The sequence below is a fragment of the Mobula birostris genome, chromosome X, assembly GCF_030028105.1.
Source record: "Mobula birostris isolate sMobBir1 chromosome X, sMobBir1.hap1, whole genome shotgun sequence".
Taxonomy (NCBI): Eukaryota; Metazoa; Chordata; class Chondrichthyes; order Myliobatiformes; family Myliobatidae; genus Mobula; species Mobula birostris.
The window spans coordinates 71758063-71775202 of NC_092402.1; positions in this window are offsets into that span (position 1 = coordinate 71758063).

Consider the following 17140-nt stretch of genomic DNA (forward strand, 5'->3'; position numbering starts at 1 on the left):
CTCATAGCTCCTCAGCTTCCTACGCCCCAGGGAAAACAGTCCCAGCCTATCCTGTCTTTCCTTGTAAGTCAAGCTCTCCAGTCCTGGTAACATCCTCATGAACCTTTATAGTGTCTTTGCCTCTGTTCTTCTGTGAATGCCTGCAAGAAAATGAATCTCAGGGTTGTATACGTACTTTCATAATATATTTCCTTTGAACTTTGAATCTTTTCTGCACCCTATCTAACTTAGTCACATTCTTCCAATAGTATGGTGACCAGAACTGCACACGTACTCCAGGTGCGGTCTCACCACAGATGTAACACTAACTTGTCACACAGCAGATGGATGCTTTAGCTCTGAAAATAAAATTGGTAATTGGTTTATATTTGTCTCAAGTACCAAGATATAGTGAAAAGCTTTTGTTTGCATGCCATCTAGATCGTTCCATGCTTTAATACATGGAGGTGGAACTGAAGATGCCCCCACAGCATTTGGTATTACAGAATGTGGTGTTATGGCTGCACAGAAAGTGCAGTGCAGGTGAAGGAAGGCAAGAGGAGCGGACTGCACTGTGCGAAATGCAAGCATTGTGAAAACGACCTGTTAGACCAGGGGTTCCCAAGCTGAGGTCGTTGAACCCTTGATTAATGACAGGGGCCCATAAGAACATAAAATATAGGAGCAGAATTAGACCATTTGGCCTATCAAGTCTGCTCCGCCATTCCATCATGGCTGATCCAATTTTCCTCTCAGCCCCAGTCTCCTGCCTTCTCCCCATATCCCTTCATGCCCCGTGTGAGAGGGAGAGCAGCTGTGGGACAGAGCATGCCGTCCACACAAGATGGCAGTGTGGATTAAAGCATCGCACTCACACTGTCACTTCGGTAACACTGCCAACCTAGATAAGGTAATCATGTGTAGTAACATTTCTGATGTCTCTCAGGTGACGATTATTTCCCAGGGTGTCATCACCTTAAAGATCAGAAGTCTATTCACTGCGGTGCCTGTTGTTCTGTGGTTTTACCCAGTCTGCTTCTGCCTGTATTCCTGGTCTACACACTCTCTGTCAGTGAGCCTGACACTCAGTCCTGTTGCTGGGTTCAAGTAGCAAAGCGATCTCAACAAAAAAGTCAGACAACACTGGTCAGTGCTGTGACGTACCCACTGCCAGTATGGTCAGTGCAATCTACACTGTGGAAAGCATTCTATCTGGTTGCAGCACCATCTGGTATGGGGATCGAAGTAAGCTGCAAAAAGTTCTGAACTCAGTCAGTTCCGTTATGGGCACTTGCCTCCCTAGCATCCAGGATGTCTTCAAAAGGCAATAACACAAAAAAGCAGCATCCATCATTAAGGACCCCAACACCCAAGACATAAGACCATAAGATATAGGAGCAGAAGTAGGCCATTTGGCCCATTGAATCTACTCTGCCATTCAATCATGGGCTGATCCAATTCTTCCAGTCATCCCCACTCCCCTGCCTTCACCTCATACCCTTTGATGCCCTGGCTAATCAAGAACCTGTCTATCTCTGCCTTAGATGCACCCAATGACTTGGCCTCCACAGCCGCTCAGATTCCACAGATTTACCACCCTCTGACTAAAGTAATTTCTCTGCGTCTCTGTTCTAAATGGATGTCCTTCAATCCTGAAGTCGTGCCCTCTTGTCCTAGAATCCCCTACCATGGGAAATAATTTTGCCATATCTAATCTGTTCAAGTCTTTTAACATTTGGAATGTTTCTATGAAATCCCCCCTCATTCTCCTAAACTCCAGGGAATACAGCCCAAGAGCTGATAAACGTTCCTCATATGGTAACCATTTCATTCATGGAATCATTCTCGTGAACCTTCTCTGAACCCTCTCCAATGTCAGTATATCCTTTCTAAAATAAGGAGCCCAAAACTGCACGCAATACTCCAAGTGTGGTTCACAAGTGCCTTATAGAGCCTCAACATCACATCCCTGCTCTTATATTCTATACCTCTAGAAATGAATGCCAACATTGCATTCACCTTCTTCATAACCAACTCAACCTGGAGGTTAACCTTTAGGGTATCCTGCACAAGGACTCGCAAGTCCCTTTGTATCTCTGCATTTTGAATTCTCTCCCCATCTAAATAATAGTCTGCCCGTTTATATTCCACCAAAATGCATGACCATACACTTTCCAACATTGTATTTCATTTGCCACTTCTTTGCCCATTCCCCTAAACTATCTAAGTCTCTCTGAAGGCTCTCTGTTTCCTCAACACTGCCCACTCCTCCACCTATCTTTGTATCATTGGCAAATTTAGCCATAAATCCATTAATCCCATAGTCCAAATCATTGACATACATCGTAAAAAGTAACGGTCCCAACACTGACCCCTGTGGAACTCCACTGGTAACTGGCAGCCAGCCAGAATAGGATCCCTTTATTCCCAATCTCTGTTTTCTGCCGATCAGCCAATGCTCCACCTATGCCAGTAACTTCCCTGTAATTCCATGGGCTCTTACCTTGTTAAGCAGCCTCATGTGCAGCACCTTGTCAAAGGCCTTCTGAAAATCCAAGTACACCACATCTACTGCATCTCCTTTGTCTACCCTGCTTGAAATTTCCTCAAAAAAGTTGCAGAAGGTTAGTAAGGCAGGATTTTCCTTTCAGGAAACCATGCTGGCTTTGGCCTATCTTGTGATGTGCCTCCAAGTATTCTGTAATCTCATCCCTAACAATCAATTCCAACAACTTCCCAACCACTGATGTCAGGCTAACAGGTCTACTGTTCCCTTTCTGCTACCTCCCACCCTTCTGAAATTGCAGTTTTCCAGTTATCCGGTACAATGCCAGAATCTACCGATTCTTGAAAGATCATTGTCAATGCCTCTGCAATCTCTCCAGCTACTTTCTTCAGAACCCGAGGGTGCATTCCATCAGGTCCAGGAGATTTATCCACCCTCAGATCATTAAGCTTCCTGAGCACCTTCTCAGCCGTAATTTTCACTGCACATACTTCACTTCCCTGACACTCTTGAATGTCCGGTATACTGCAGGTGTCTTCCACTGTGAAGACTAATGCAAAATACGCATTCAGTTCCTCTGCCATCTCTGCATCTCTCATTACAATATCTTTGGTGTCATTTTCTATTGGTCATATATCTACCCTTGACTCTCTTTTACCCTTTATATACTTAAAGAAGCTTTTAGTACCTTCTTTGATATTAATCGTCAGCTATTTCATAATTAGTCTTTTCCTTCCTAATGACCTTCTTAGTTTCCTTCTGCAAGTTTTTAAAAGCTTCCCAATCCTCCATCTTCCCACTAGTTTTGGCTTCATTGTATGCCCTCTCTTTTGCTTTTACTTTGGCTCTGACTTCACTTGTCAGCCACAGTAGTGTCCTTCTTCCATTCAAAAATTTCTTCTTATTTGGAATATATCTGTCTTGCACCCCTCATTCTTTGCAGAAGCTCCAGCCATTTCTGCTCTACTGTCCTTCCTGTTAGTGTCCCTTTCCAGTCAACCTTGGCCAGTTCCCCTCTCATGCCATTCTAATTTCCTTTATTCCACTGAAATACTGACACGTTGAATTTAGTTTCTCCTTCTCAAATTTCAGAGTGAACTCATAGAAACAAAGAAACATAGAAAACCTACAGCACAATACAGGCCCTTTGGCCCACAGTGCTGTGCTGAATATGTCCTTACCTTAGAACTACCTAGGGTTACCCATAGCCCTCTATTTTTTTCTAAACTCCATGTAGCTATCCAGGGGTCTCTAAAAAGACCCTATTGTTTCTGCCTCCACTGCCGCCGCTGGCAGCCCATTCCACACACTCACCGCTCTCTGTGTAAAAAACTTACCCTTGACATCTCCTGTGTACCTACTTCCAAGCACCTTAAAACTGTGCCCTCTAGGCATTTCAGCCCTGGGAAAAAGCCTCTGCCTATCCACATGATCAATGCCTCTCATCATCTTATACACCTCTATCAGGTCACCTCTCATCCTCCGTTGCTCCAAGGAGAAAAGGCCAAGTTCACTCAACCTATTCTCATAGGGCATGCTCCCCAATCCAGGCAACATCCTTGTAGATCTCCTCTGCACCCTTTCTATGGTTTCCACATCCTTCCTGTAGTGAGGTAACCAGAACTGAGCATGGTACTCCAAGTGGGGTCTGATCAGGGTCCTATATAGCTGCAACATCACCTCTTGGCTCTTAAACTCAATCCCACTGTTGATGAAGGCCAATGCACTGTATGCCTTCTTAATCACAGAGTCAACCTGCACAGCAGCTTTGAGAGTCCTATGGACTCGGACCCCAAGATCCCTCTGATCCTCCACACTGCCAAGAGTCTTACCATTAATACTATATTCTGCCATCATATTTGACCTACCAAAATGAACCACCTCACATTTATTTGGGTTGAACTCCATCTGCCACTTCTCAACCCAGTTTTGCATCCTGTCAATATCCTGCTGTAACCTCTGATAGTCCCCCACACTATCCAAAACACCCCCAACCTTTGTGTCATCAGCAAACTTACTAACCCATCCCTCCAGTTCCTCATCCAGGTCATTTATAAAAATCACGAAGAGAAGGGATCCCAGAATAGATCCCTGAGGCACTCCACTGGTGACCGACCTCCATGCAGAATATGCCCCATCTACAACCACTCTTTGCTTTCTGTGGGCAAGCCAATTCTGGATCCACAAAGCAATTTCCCCTTGGATCTCATGCCTCCTTACTTTCTCAATAAGCCTTGCATGGGGTACCTTATCAAATGTCTTGCTGAAATCCATATACACTACATCTACTGCTCTATCTTCATCAATGTGTTTAATCACATCCTCAAAAAATTCAATCAGGCTCGTAAGGCACAACCTGCCCTTGACAAAGCCATGCTGACTATTCCTAATCATATTATACCTCTCCAAATGTTCATAAATCCTGCCTCTCAGGATCTTCTCCATCAACGTACCAAACACTGAAGTAAGACTCTCTGGTCTACAATTTCTTGGGGTTTGTGGGATGGATTTTAAGGTGTGGAGTTTGAGGGATTGTGTTTGAGGTGTGGGGTTTGTGGGATGGATTTTGAGGGGTGGAGTTTGAGGGTTTGAGTTTGCGGGGTGGAGTTTGGGGTTGGAGTTTGAGATGTGGAGTTTGAGGCGTGGAACTTGAGGCATGGAGTTTGGGGGTGGAGATTGAGGGGTCTAGTTTGAGGCATGGAGTTTGAGGGATGGTGTTTGAGAGGTGGAGTTGAAGCAATGGAGTTTGAGGGGTAGATTTTGAGCGTTGGAGTTTGAGGTATGGAGTTTGAAGTGTGGAGATTGAAATGTGGGGTTTGAAGGGTGGATTTTGAGGGGTGGAGTTTGAGGTGTGTTTGAGGGATGGTGTTTGAAGGGCTGAGTTTGAGGTGTGGAGTTTGAGGGGTGTTGTTTGAGTGCTGGAGTTTGACGGGTGCAGTTTGGAGTTTGAGGGGTGGAATTTTAGGGTTGGAGTTTGAAGGGTGGAGTTTGAGTGGGGTGTTTGAGGACAGGGTTTGAGTCATGGTGTTTGAGGGTTGGAGTTTGTGTCGTGGAGTAAGGGTGGAGTGTGAGGGGGGAGTTTGAGGCATGGTGTTTGTGGGCTCATGTTTGAGGTTTGGAGATTGAGTTGAGTTCGAGGGTTGGAATTTGAGGTGTGGAGTTTGAGGGATGGTGTTTGACCACTCAAACTCAACCACTCGAACACCATCCCTCAAACTCCACTGTTCAAACTCAACAGTGTAACCTCATCCCTCCAAGTCAACCCCTCATACTCCACCCCTCAAAGAACACCCCTCAAAATCCACGCCTCAAATTCCACCCCTTAAACTCTAACCCTAAAATTCCACCCCTCAAACTCCACACATCAAACTGCACCCCTTTAAAGTCCACAACTCAAACACAACTCCTCAAACTCCACAACTCAAGCTCCACACCTCAAACAGCACCCCTCAAACACCATGCCTCAGACTCCACCCCTCAAATTCTGCCTCTCAAAATCTGCCCCTCAAACATCAGCCCTCAAACATTATCCTTAAAACTTCACTGGGCTCAAACTCTACGCCTTTATCTGCACCCTTAACTTCCACTTCTCACACTCCAGTATAAAATTCTACCCCTCAAACCCCACCCCTGAAACTCCACTCCTCAAACACCACCTTCATACCCCATGCCACAAATTCCCCGCCTCGAACTCCACGTTTCGAACTCCAAGCCTCAATCTCCCCCCCAAACTCCACCCCTCAAACTCCAACTCTAAAATTCAACCCTTCAAACACCACACCGCAAACTGCACCCCTCAAACGCCTCCACTCAAACACCACCCCTCAAACTCCATGCCTCAATATCGCCCTCAAACTCCACCCCTCAAACTCCACGCCAAAAATCTCAACCCTCGAACAGCACACCTCTAACTCTGTCCTTAAACATCCCCCTCAAACTAGACCACTCAAACTCCAACCCTAAAATTCCACCCCTCAAACTCCGGACCGCAAACTGCACCCCTCAAACTCAACACCTCAAACTCCACACCTCAATCTCCCCCTCAAACTCCAACCCTCAAACTCCACCCCTCAAACTCAACCCCTCAAACAGCACCCCTCAAACATCACATCTCAAATATCATCCCTCAAATGTCACCCCTCATACTCCACTCCTCAAACTGCACCTGTCAAACACCACCCCTGAAACAACATCCCTCAAACTGCATGCATCAAACCGCACCCCTCAAACACCATTCCATACTCCATCCCTCAAACTCCACACCTCAAACACGATCCCTCAAACTACACACCTCAAACATGATCCCTCAAACTCCACAACTCAATCTCCACCTCTCAAACACCACACCTCAAACTGCACCCCTTTAAAGTCCACAACTCAAACACGATCCCTCAAACTACACACCTCAAACATGATCCCTCAAACTCCACAACTCAATCTCCACCTCTCAAACACCACACCTCAAACTGCACCCCTTTAAAGTCCACAACTCAAACACGATCCCTCAAACTCCATGCCTCAAACTCTGTCCTCAGACATCCCCCTCAAACTCCACTACTCAATCTCCAACCCTAAAATTCCACCCCTCAAACTCTGAACCGCAAACTGCACCCCTCAGACTCCACAACTCAAACTCAACTTGAGGGGAAAATCCACCCCTCAAACTCCACCGCTCAAACTCCACATCTCAATCTCCACCCCTCAAACCGCACGCCTCAAACCGCACACCTCAAACTGCAGGCATCAAACTCCACCGCTCAAACTCCAACCCTCAATCTCCACCCCTCAAACCGCACGCCTCAAACTGCAGGCATGAAACTCCACGCTTCAAACTCCACCCCTCAAACTCCACATCTCAATCTCCACCCCTCAAACTACTTCACACAATCTCCAACCCACAGACTTCACACCTCAAACATCATGACTCAAACTCTAGGTCTCAAATGCGACACCTCTAGAATTCCACCAGTGAAACTCCACCCCTCAAACTCTACACCTCAAACTCCACACCTCAATCTCCACCACTCAAAATCCACCCATCAAACTCCAACCCTCAGACAACAGCCCTCAAATTCATCCCTCAACCTCCACGCCTCAAACTCAACACATTAAACCCCATTCCTCAATCTCCACACCTCCGCTCAAATCTACCGCTCAAACCCCCCCAAACACAATCCCTCAAACACCACCCCCCAAACTCCACGCCTCAAACTCCACCCCTGAAACTGCACCCATCAAACTCCACCCCACAAACTGCAAACATTAAACTCCACATCTCAAACTCTACCCCTCAAACTCCACCCCTGAAACTCCACCCATGAAACTCCACCCCACAAACTCCATGTCTCAAACTCTATCGCTCAAGCTCCACCCCTGAAATGCCACCAATCAAACTCCAGCCCACAAACTCCACACATTAAATTCCACGTCTCAAACTCTACCCCTCAAACTCCACCCCTCAAACTGCATCCCTCAAACTCCATGCCTCTAACTCCACCAGTCAACAGCACCGATCAAACTTAACCTCAAAAACTCCACCTCACAAGCTACACACATTAAATTCCACGTCTCCAACTCTACCCCTCAATCTCCACTCCTGAAACTTCACCCTCAAACATGACCCATCAAACTCCACCCCTCCACACATTACCCCGGTGAGGGGCTGGAATCCTGTTACCCCAGTGAGGGGCTGGGAGTCCTGTTACCCCAGTGACAGGCTGGAGTCCTGTTACCCCGGTGATGGGCTGGGAGACCTGTTACCCAGTGAGGGGCTGGGTGTCCCTTTACCCTAGTAAGTGGCTGGGTGAACTTTAACCTAAGTAGCAGAGTTCTGTTTCCCCAGTGTCTCCCGTTCCAAGGTCTCTGTTGGGTCCTCCATTCAGAGATCATGTTGAGTTTGAATCAGTTGGTGATTTGGCTCCGTCTTTAAGAATGGAGTTAATTTTGAACCGGGGCCTGGAATTTGGGTAGGCTGCTCTCCCATGTGACATGGTTTAGCTCGCTGCAAAATGCTGTGTGTTAGTGGGATGGAGCAAGTGGGACTGAACAAGAGTCTCTCAGTGTTCTGTCATTCACCTTTAAGCCACCTTCACCCCCGCTCCCTCCCCTCAGCACTACCCCCTCCCTTTCACCAGGGATATATTTTAAAGAGTGATTGCACCAGAAGTCAGACCCATAAACGGTGAACTGCTTAGGGTCTTAAGTCAGAGACTCGTTGACTTAAATGGAGGTGTTCTGCTGTCTGCACCCTAGGGTGTTTGTGGAATGTTGACCGATTCTGGCTGTGCCTGGAGCTGACGATATTCAGTTGTACTTGGCCTCAGAGGTCTGGAAATCGGATCAACCATTACAGCTTTAACTAGTCCTGGGAGCCCCGAGGGGCAGGGGAATAGCACCTGTTCCAGGCTGGCAGTCGTGGGAACAGAATCGGAGAGCACTTGAGGGGGGTGGTGGGCTATGGTTCCGGTGAGGTGCTGTTCCTGCCTGAGACATACGCCTCCCCACCAGACTGACCCCACCTTCCCCTAACCTTCACACGCTCCAGCCCTCGCCATCCCCTCCACACTAGCCACAGCTCAGTAGGATGTCCACCCAGTCATCCTTTCCTGTTCTATTCTGGTTCCAAGGCCTCTCGTCAACCTGAAGGACTATCTTTTTTTGGTAACTAGTTGTAGACAGAGATAATGTCAGTGAAGTTGGAGGGTGTGTCAGGGGAGCAGTTTTAATTAGCTAAATGCTGGTGTGTCAAATGTTAGGCAGGAGGTATCACAGACTGGTCCCCGAAGGAAGTGAAATGAAAGCTGGAAAATGCTCCTAATTTGGCAGTTCAATGTGTCAGCTTTATTTGATTTAAAATTAGATGCAGTTTTCTGCTAGACCCTTATGTAATTGGATCCTGGATTTCCTCACTTGTAGACCAACCCCAGTCAGTTTGGATTGGCAAAAACATCTCCTCCACAATTTCCATCAGCACGGGAGCACCACAGGGATGTGTATTTAGCCCTCTGCTCTACTCGCTTTACACCTTTGACTGCGTGGCTAAGTACAGCTGATGACACCACTGTTGTGGGCTGTATCAAAGGTGGTGATGAATCAGCATGCAGGAGGGAGATTGAAAATCTGGCTGAGTGGTGTGACAGCAACAACCTCTCACTCAATGTCAATAGCACCAAGTAACTGATAATAGACTTCAGGAGAGGGAAACTTGAGATCCTTGAGCCAGTAATCATCGGGGGATCAGAGGTGGAGAGGGTCAGAAACTTTAAATTCCTGGGTGTCACTACCTCAGAGGACCTGTCCTGGACCCATCATATAAATATTATTGTGAAGAAAGCACAACAGTGCCTCTACTTCCTCAGGAGTCTGTGGTGATTTGGCATGACATCAAAAACCTTGGCAAACTTCTATAGATGTGTGGTGGAAAGTGTATTGACTGACTGCATTATGGCCTGGTATGGGAACACCAATGCCTTTGAGCAGAAAATCCTACAAAAGGTTGTGGATTCGGCCCAGGTAAAATCCTCCCAACCACTGAGCACATCTACATGAATCGCTGTTGTAGAGAAGCAGCATCTATCATCAGAGATCCCCACCACCCAGGCCATGCTGTTTCCTCACTGCTGCCATCAGGAAGAAGGTACAGGAACCTCAGAACTCACACCATCAGGTTCAGGAACAGTTACTACCCCTCAACCATCAGGCTCTTGAACAAAAGGGGATAACTACACTCATTTAAGGACTCTTTTATCTTGTTATTTCATAATTGTTATTTATTGCTATTAATTTATTATCTGCACTTGCACAAGGCACACATCCTTGTGGTGTACCTCTGTCGATGGAGGTCATGGAGGAGATGTTGTTGCTAATCCGAACTGACTGGGTTTTGCAAGTGAGGAAATCGAGAATCCAATTGCACAAGGTCTTGCAGCTTATTGATTAGTTTTGAGGGGATGGTAGTGTTGAATGCCAAGCTACAGTTGATAAAGAGCACCCTGATGCATGCATGTTTGCTGTCCAGATGTTCCTGGGTTGGGTGAAAATCCAATCAGATGGCATCTGCTGTGGACCTGTTACTCCGGTAGGCAAATTAGGGCGGATCCAAGTTGCTTCCCAGGCTGGACTTGATCACCAACCTCTCAAAACAGTATATCCCCTGGGGACATCCACTTTAATGTTCTTTAAGGGACCCTCCTATGGACCCCAGCATAGCCTCTTTGTTGGCTATGTGGAGCGGTCCCTGTTCCAACCCTTCTCCAGTACCACTCCCCGATTCGTTCTCTGTTGTACTGATGATTGCATTGATGCTGCTTCCTTTACCTGCATGAATTTTATCACTTTCCCATCCACTGTCCACCTTGCTTTCAAATTCACATGGATCATTTCAAACTCCCGATGTGGCCTTCTATATATTGGCGAGACCCGACGCAGACTGGGTGATTGTTAATATGTGTGACCACTGGGAACATCTACGCTCTGTCCACCAGAGAAAGCAGGATCTCCCAGTGGCCACACATTTTAATTCCACGTCCTATTCCCATTCTGATATGTCTATCCACGGCCTCCTCTACTGTAAAGATGAAGCCGCACTCAGGTTGGAGGAACAACACCTTATATTCCGTCTGGGTAGCCTCCAACCTGAGGGCATGAACATTGACTTCTCTAACTTCCACTAATGCCCCACCTCCCCCTCGTACCCCATCCGTTATTTATTTATATACACACATTCTTTCTCTCTCTCTCTCCTTTTTCTCCCTCTGTCCCTCTGGGTTTTCCCCCCCTCCCCCTTTTCCTTCTCCCTGGGCCTCCTGTCCCATGATCCTCTCATATCCCCTTTGCCAATCACCTGTCCAGCTCTTGGTTCCATCCCTCCCCCTCCTGTCTTCTCCTATCATTTTGGATATCCCCCTCCCCCCCCCCCACTTTCAAATCTCTTACTAGCTCTTCCTTCAGTTAGTCCTGACGAAGGGTCTCGGCCCGAAATGTCGACTGTACCTCCTCCTAGAGATGCTGCCTGACCTGCTGCGTTCACCAGCAACTTTGATGTGTGTTGCTAGTTATTCATTATAACAGCTAACAAAACACTGTCAATAAGAACTTTGATCTCCTCTGGGTTTGATCATTTTTGCTCTTGTTCATCTGCACTCTCACAAAACATACGTAGCAGGCCTGTAGCGGGTAATGAAGGATTTTCTCACCAGAGCTTTTGCACACTGTCCATATGGGATTTGCTAAGTGACGCTTTAAAAAAGTCAAGTTTCCAAATATCATTCCGCTTCTTCCCACTTGCAAATTCTCCAACAACTTTTGCATCGTGACAATACACACAGGTCACACCGGTTTCTGCAATGTACATAAATTTTTCTCATAGCTGCACTTTCCTGACCTCAGGAACTTCCGGTGTAGCAGTTTCTACTGTTTCATTAAGCCATTTAGCTTTAAATGAACGAGCAGTTCTTTTGCACTTCACACCCTTTGCTTCTTCGGAATTCAACATAGTGAATCAATAATTTCTTCAATAGAGACAGTATAAATAAGCCAGTTATAAAATCTGCAGACAAATCATTGCAAGCTCCAAATTGTCAACACCGTCTGCATCAGAAACCAGAAAAGAAAATGTGATTATGTACGAACGTAAAATATACTTAATATGCTGATGAGTCAAGGGTGGCAACCTTTTGTGTGCAGTTTAAACTCTTTTCTGTTCGAGTAGCAAAAGATGTGTGTGTGCGCTCACCGCACACCGTAGAGGGAACATTGTCCATGACTCCCTGGCCTGCTCATTATCTCCCCACCCACCCCTCTCTGGCTCCTGGCATTTTCCCTGCCCTCACAGTAGGTGTAACACCTTCTCCCTCACCACCAGCCAAGGATCCATGGTGAGGCAGAGATTCGTCTGCACCTCCTCCGACCTCATCGCTGCACTCGGTGCTCCTGACGTGGCCTCCTCTATATTAAGGAGACCAAGCGCAGACTGGGCAACTGTTTCACAGAACACCTACGCTCCGTCTGCAGTGGCTGTCCCCATCACCCTTTGACCGCTCCATCCTTGGCCTTCTCTAGTGCCAGGATGAAGCCCAACCCCGACTTTTTTCCCCTCTTCTCCTCATCTTCTCCCCCCCTCTCCTTCTGATCGCTCCAATCCTCCCATTCTTGTCCCCTTTCCTACAGATCCCCAGTCTCCCTTCATCCTTATTTGTCCCCTCTTTCTTTATGTTCCATCCTCCCACTTCACACACAGGTTGATTTCACCCCACTCATCTGTGTCCCATTCTCAGCTCCTTTACTGATCCGAATGGTTTGTGTTCTTGCTGATCTCCCTCCATAGCTGTCTGCCATCTTGACGATCCCCTCCCCTACCTTGCTCCATCCATTGCTTTTCCTTTCTCTTCTCTCCTTTTGTCTGTCTCCATCTGCCATTCACCTGCCACAGTCTCCCGACTTCTCTCATGCTCACATCCCCTACCTACCAGTTATCTTACACCCCACCTCAGCTCACCAATGGCCTTGGAATCTGTTCTCACTGCTCTTCTTCTCACCTCTCCAGGTTCTGTCCTGATTGAAACATTGACAACTCCTTTCCACTTACAGCTGCTTGTGTGTTGCTCCAGATCCTAGCACCTGCAGTCTCTTGAGTCTATGTTGTAACATCTCTTTCTTTACCTCAAATGCTCTTGCATTTTAGCACAATGCACACTGGTCTCACTATGCTCCATGTCCTTCTTGGTAAATACTGATGTGAAGAACTCATTTAGGACCTCACCCACATCCTCCGCTTCCACCCCCTCACCCTTTTTGTTGAATGGTCTCACCTTCTCCCTAGTTATCCTTTTGCTCTTGATGTATGTATAGAATGTCTTGGGATTCTCTTTTATCCTACTTGCCAAGGACATTTCATGACGCCTCCTGGTTGTCCATATTGAGTTCTTTTCTAGCTTCTTTATAATCCTCAAAGGCTTGGTTTGATTTTAGCTTCCTGTACCTCGCATCTTGCTTTTTCTTCTTGACTAAATTCGCCACCTCTCTCAACATCCAGTGTTCCCTGACCTTGCCATTCTCGTCCATCGTTCTTTCTGGACATATCTGTCCTGTACACTGTGCGGTAGTTAGAATTTAAACTTCGTCCACATGTTGGATGTGGACTTGCCCAGAAATAGCAGTTCCCAATTAACTCTCCTAGTTCCTGCCTAATACAGGGATCCCCAAACTTTTTTGCACCGCAGACCGGTTTAATATTGACAATATTCTTGTGGACCGGCAGACAGGGGGAGTGGTTGGTGTTCAAGTAGAGTTGCCAACTTTCTCACTCCCAAATAAAGGACAAAAGTAGCAGTCAAATACGGGACACTTGTGTTTACCCCGAGGAAGACTACCATGACCATAAAGCCTTGCGCGGGCACCTGTGTGCGTGCCGATTTTTTTCCTACAAATCGGTTTTGGCTTAATCTTCCCAATTCTGTTAAGTGAAACTACACTGTACATACATTATTTCTACTTTATATAGGCTGTGTATTTATCATATCATTCCTGCTTTTACTATATGTTAGTGTTATTTTAGGTTTTATGTGTTATTTGGTATGATTTGGTAGGTTATTTCAAGTTCAACAGTGCGTGACAGGGAATGAGGAAAAGTGCAGCTGACTCATATCGTTTCATATCGTCAAATCATATCGTTTCCTCACGGCCTGGTAGCACGTGCTTTGTGGCCCGGTAGTTGGGGACCACTGGCCTAATACTCTCATATTTGTCCTGCTCCAAATTAATACTCTCCCACAAGAACCATGCTTATATTTGCTATAGCTCTCTTAAAACTTAAGGAGTTGTGGTCACTGTTCTCTAACTGTTCTCCCACTGAATGGTCAGTCACCTGGCCAGGCTCATTTCTCCACATCAGATCCAGTCCAGTATGGCTCCTCCTCTTGGTGGAGTATCTATGCACTGATTTAAGAAACCATCTTGGATGCACCTAACAACTTCTGCCCTGTCTGAACCTCTTGCTCTGCGGATGTCCCAGTCTGTATTGAGGAAGTTGAAGTCACCCACTACAATAACCCTGATGTTTTTGCGCCTTTTCTTAATCTGCCTGCATATATGTTCCTCAGTATCCTACTGGCTATTGGGGGAAGGAGTGATATCTGTAGTATAACCCCAGCAGAGTGAATGAACATAAAGTAATATTACCACAAATAAATTAACAAATAATAAGGTACACTTGTGCTTCTTTCATGATGAGACCTGGGTGGTGACAGAGAGTTCAATAGTTTTTCAACCTGGGGGAAGAAGCTGTTTCCCATCCTACCAGCCCTTGTCCTCCTGCCTGATTAAATGGGTCAAAGAGATTCTGGGACAGGTGGGAGGAATCATTTACAATGCTAAGGGCGCTGCGTACACAGTGCTTCAGATAAGTATCTCTAATGGGTGGAAGAGAGACCCCCGATGATACTCTTAGCAGTCCTCCAAATCCACTGTAGGGTCTTGCAGTCAGATGCCTTACATTTCCCATGCCAGACGGTGATACAGCTGGTGGGGACACTCAATGGTGTTCCTATAAAATTTGGTTAGACTGGTGGGGGGTGGGGGTGGAGTTTTATTTGACTGTGAGCACAGCCTTGAGGATAAAGAATGTGGCAGGTGATTCCAAATCAGATGGTCTCCTGGGATGTGAGACCTGGCAACAAAGATCTGAGACATGGATATGGGTTGTGGAACATGGGACCCAGAACCTAGATCCTGAGACCTGGAACCTAGGACCTGGGACCTGGGATGGGATTGGGACCTGGGACTTGAGACCTGGGTTAAGAGTTCAATAAAGAATCAAGTTCTGATCAAATGATTTCAACCAGACATACTCCCCCTGTTCATTTCTCTGATCACAGCCTGGCCTGCTGAGTACCTCCAGCAGTTTTGAGTTTTATCTTGATCTAGGAGAAAGGTTTTAAGGAGTCTCCCAGGGGAAGTGAAAACTAGGGAATGTTTATACTGAGAATGTTGGAGTTTGGGTGATAGAGGCACTGACTACTGGAGGTGCACCATTTAAAGGTGTCGGCTAAAAGTTGGTGCTTGTGGGTTTAGGGGTCTAGAAGGGTTTACAGGTGCAGGGCTTACAGAGAATTGGTGCAGAAAGATGAGGAAAAGATTCCCGATTAAGGGGAAACAAGTTCCCAGGAGCCGTGTAGTTCAGTGAGTGCAGGGTCGAGAGGTGAATGGAGCAGAACAAGGCAGGAGGTTGGGATGTAATTTATACACAAGGCTGGCCAGTATCACCAAGGAACAGATGGAGTTTTCCATAAGATGACAGGTATGTGGAAGATGTAGGAAGCGACAACTGCTGCAGCGAGTTTGGTCTGTTGCTGCTCGAGGGAGCAGTGGAGTCACAAGAAAGAGGGAAACCGTGAAGTAAAGTAGTGTCGAGGGCTGACAGAGGATGGTCAGAGGTGGATGAGCTTGAGAGGAAACAGTGGTCAGCTCCTTCACCACGTACCTGGGTGAGTGGAAAAGCTCCCGTCGGTGAGGTGCGGGGAGGTGATTTGAGTTCCTTTAGATCCCCGGAGGTGTTTAATGAGGAAGTAGATAAATGTTTGAGCTGTCACAGAGGAGGAGATGAAGCCTGGGGCAAACCAACGAGGATCTTACTGAGTGGTGGGGCAGGCTTGGGGCACCCATTTTCTTGTGGTCAGCAGAGGCTGAGGGGAAAGGTTTGTGAAGGTACCTCCTGGGTTCGGTGGAGAGATGAGAAGGAGGTAGCAGAGAGCAGGAGGTCCTGAGGGCTGCTTTGTTGATGAGAGGAGTGGGTGGTGGAAGTTATAACCAGTGAGCAGGCCACTCCCTCCTACCCATGTCCTTTTGGCGCATCCATAGGAAGCCCACAGGTGGCTTGACATTATTGTCAGCTTCTCTATCCTGGTCCTAGTTACTAAGTAAAACAGTTCCTTCCCATTTCTCCCATGTAAGCCTCTCATAAATTTACATACTGCAGTTGTCTATCACCAGCCTCCTCTGTTACAGCCTCTCCAACCATTCCTCAAAACTGCAAGTTTGTAGTCCTGGCAATATCCTGTGCTCCCCCTCCAGTGCAATCAGATCTCCTCTGTGATGTGATGACTGGAACTGTGGCACACTCAGCTAACGAGAGAAAACTTATCAGATGTCTTTTTAATCAGCAGCTTTCTAGGACCTGTGGACAAATACTCTACACACAAAAATCCCATGTTCCTCTTTACCACTCAATGCCCTTCCATTTATTGTACATTCCCTTGCCTTGCTGCTCCTTTCTAAATGAATCCCCTCACTCTCTCCGTTCCCCACTGCTCTGCCCAGCTGATCAGATCACTAGTGCCTTCCTGCAGTTGGACGTTTTCCGCCTCACCGTCTGAAAGCAGCTTTTGAACACCCTACAACTTCTTTATCACTCACCCTACATTGGAATCTAACATCGATATACATTTAAAATGGCAAGAAATCGAGCCCAACAACGTTCGGCCTTCCAGTCACAGAAACACCCATCAATAATTCCCCCTTTGCTTCCTGCCATGTGGAGGATTTTCAATCAAATTTGCCGTCCCCACTTGGATCCCAGGAGCCATTACTTTTTATGACCAATTTTTCATATAAGACCATAAAACCATAAGACTTAGGAGCAGAATTAGACCAGTTGGCCCA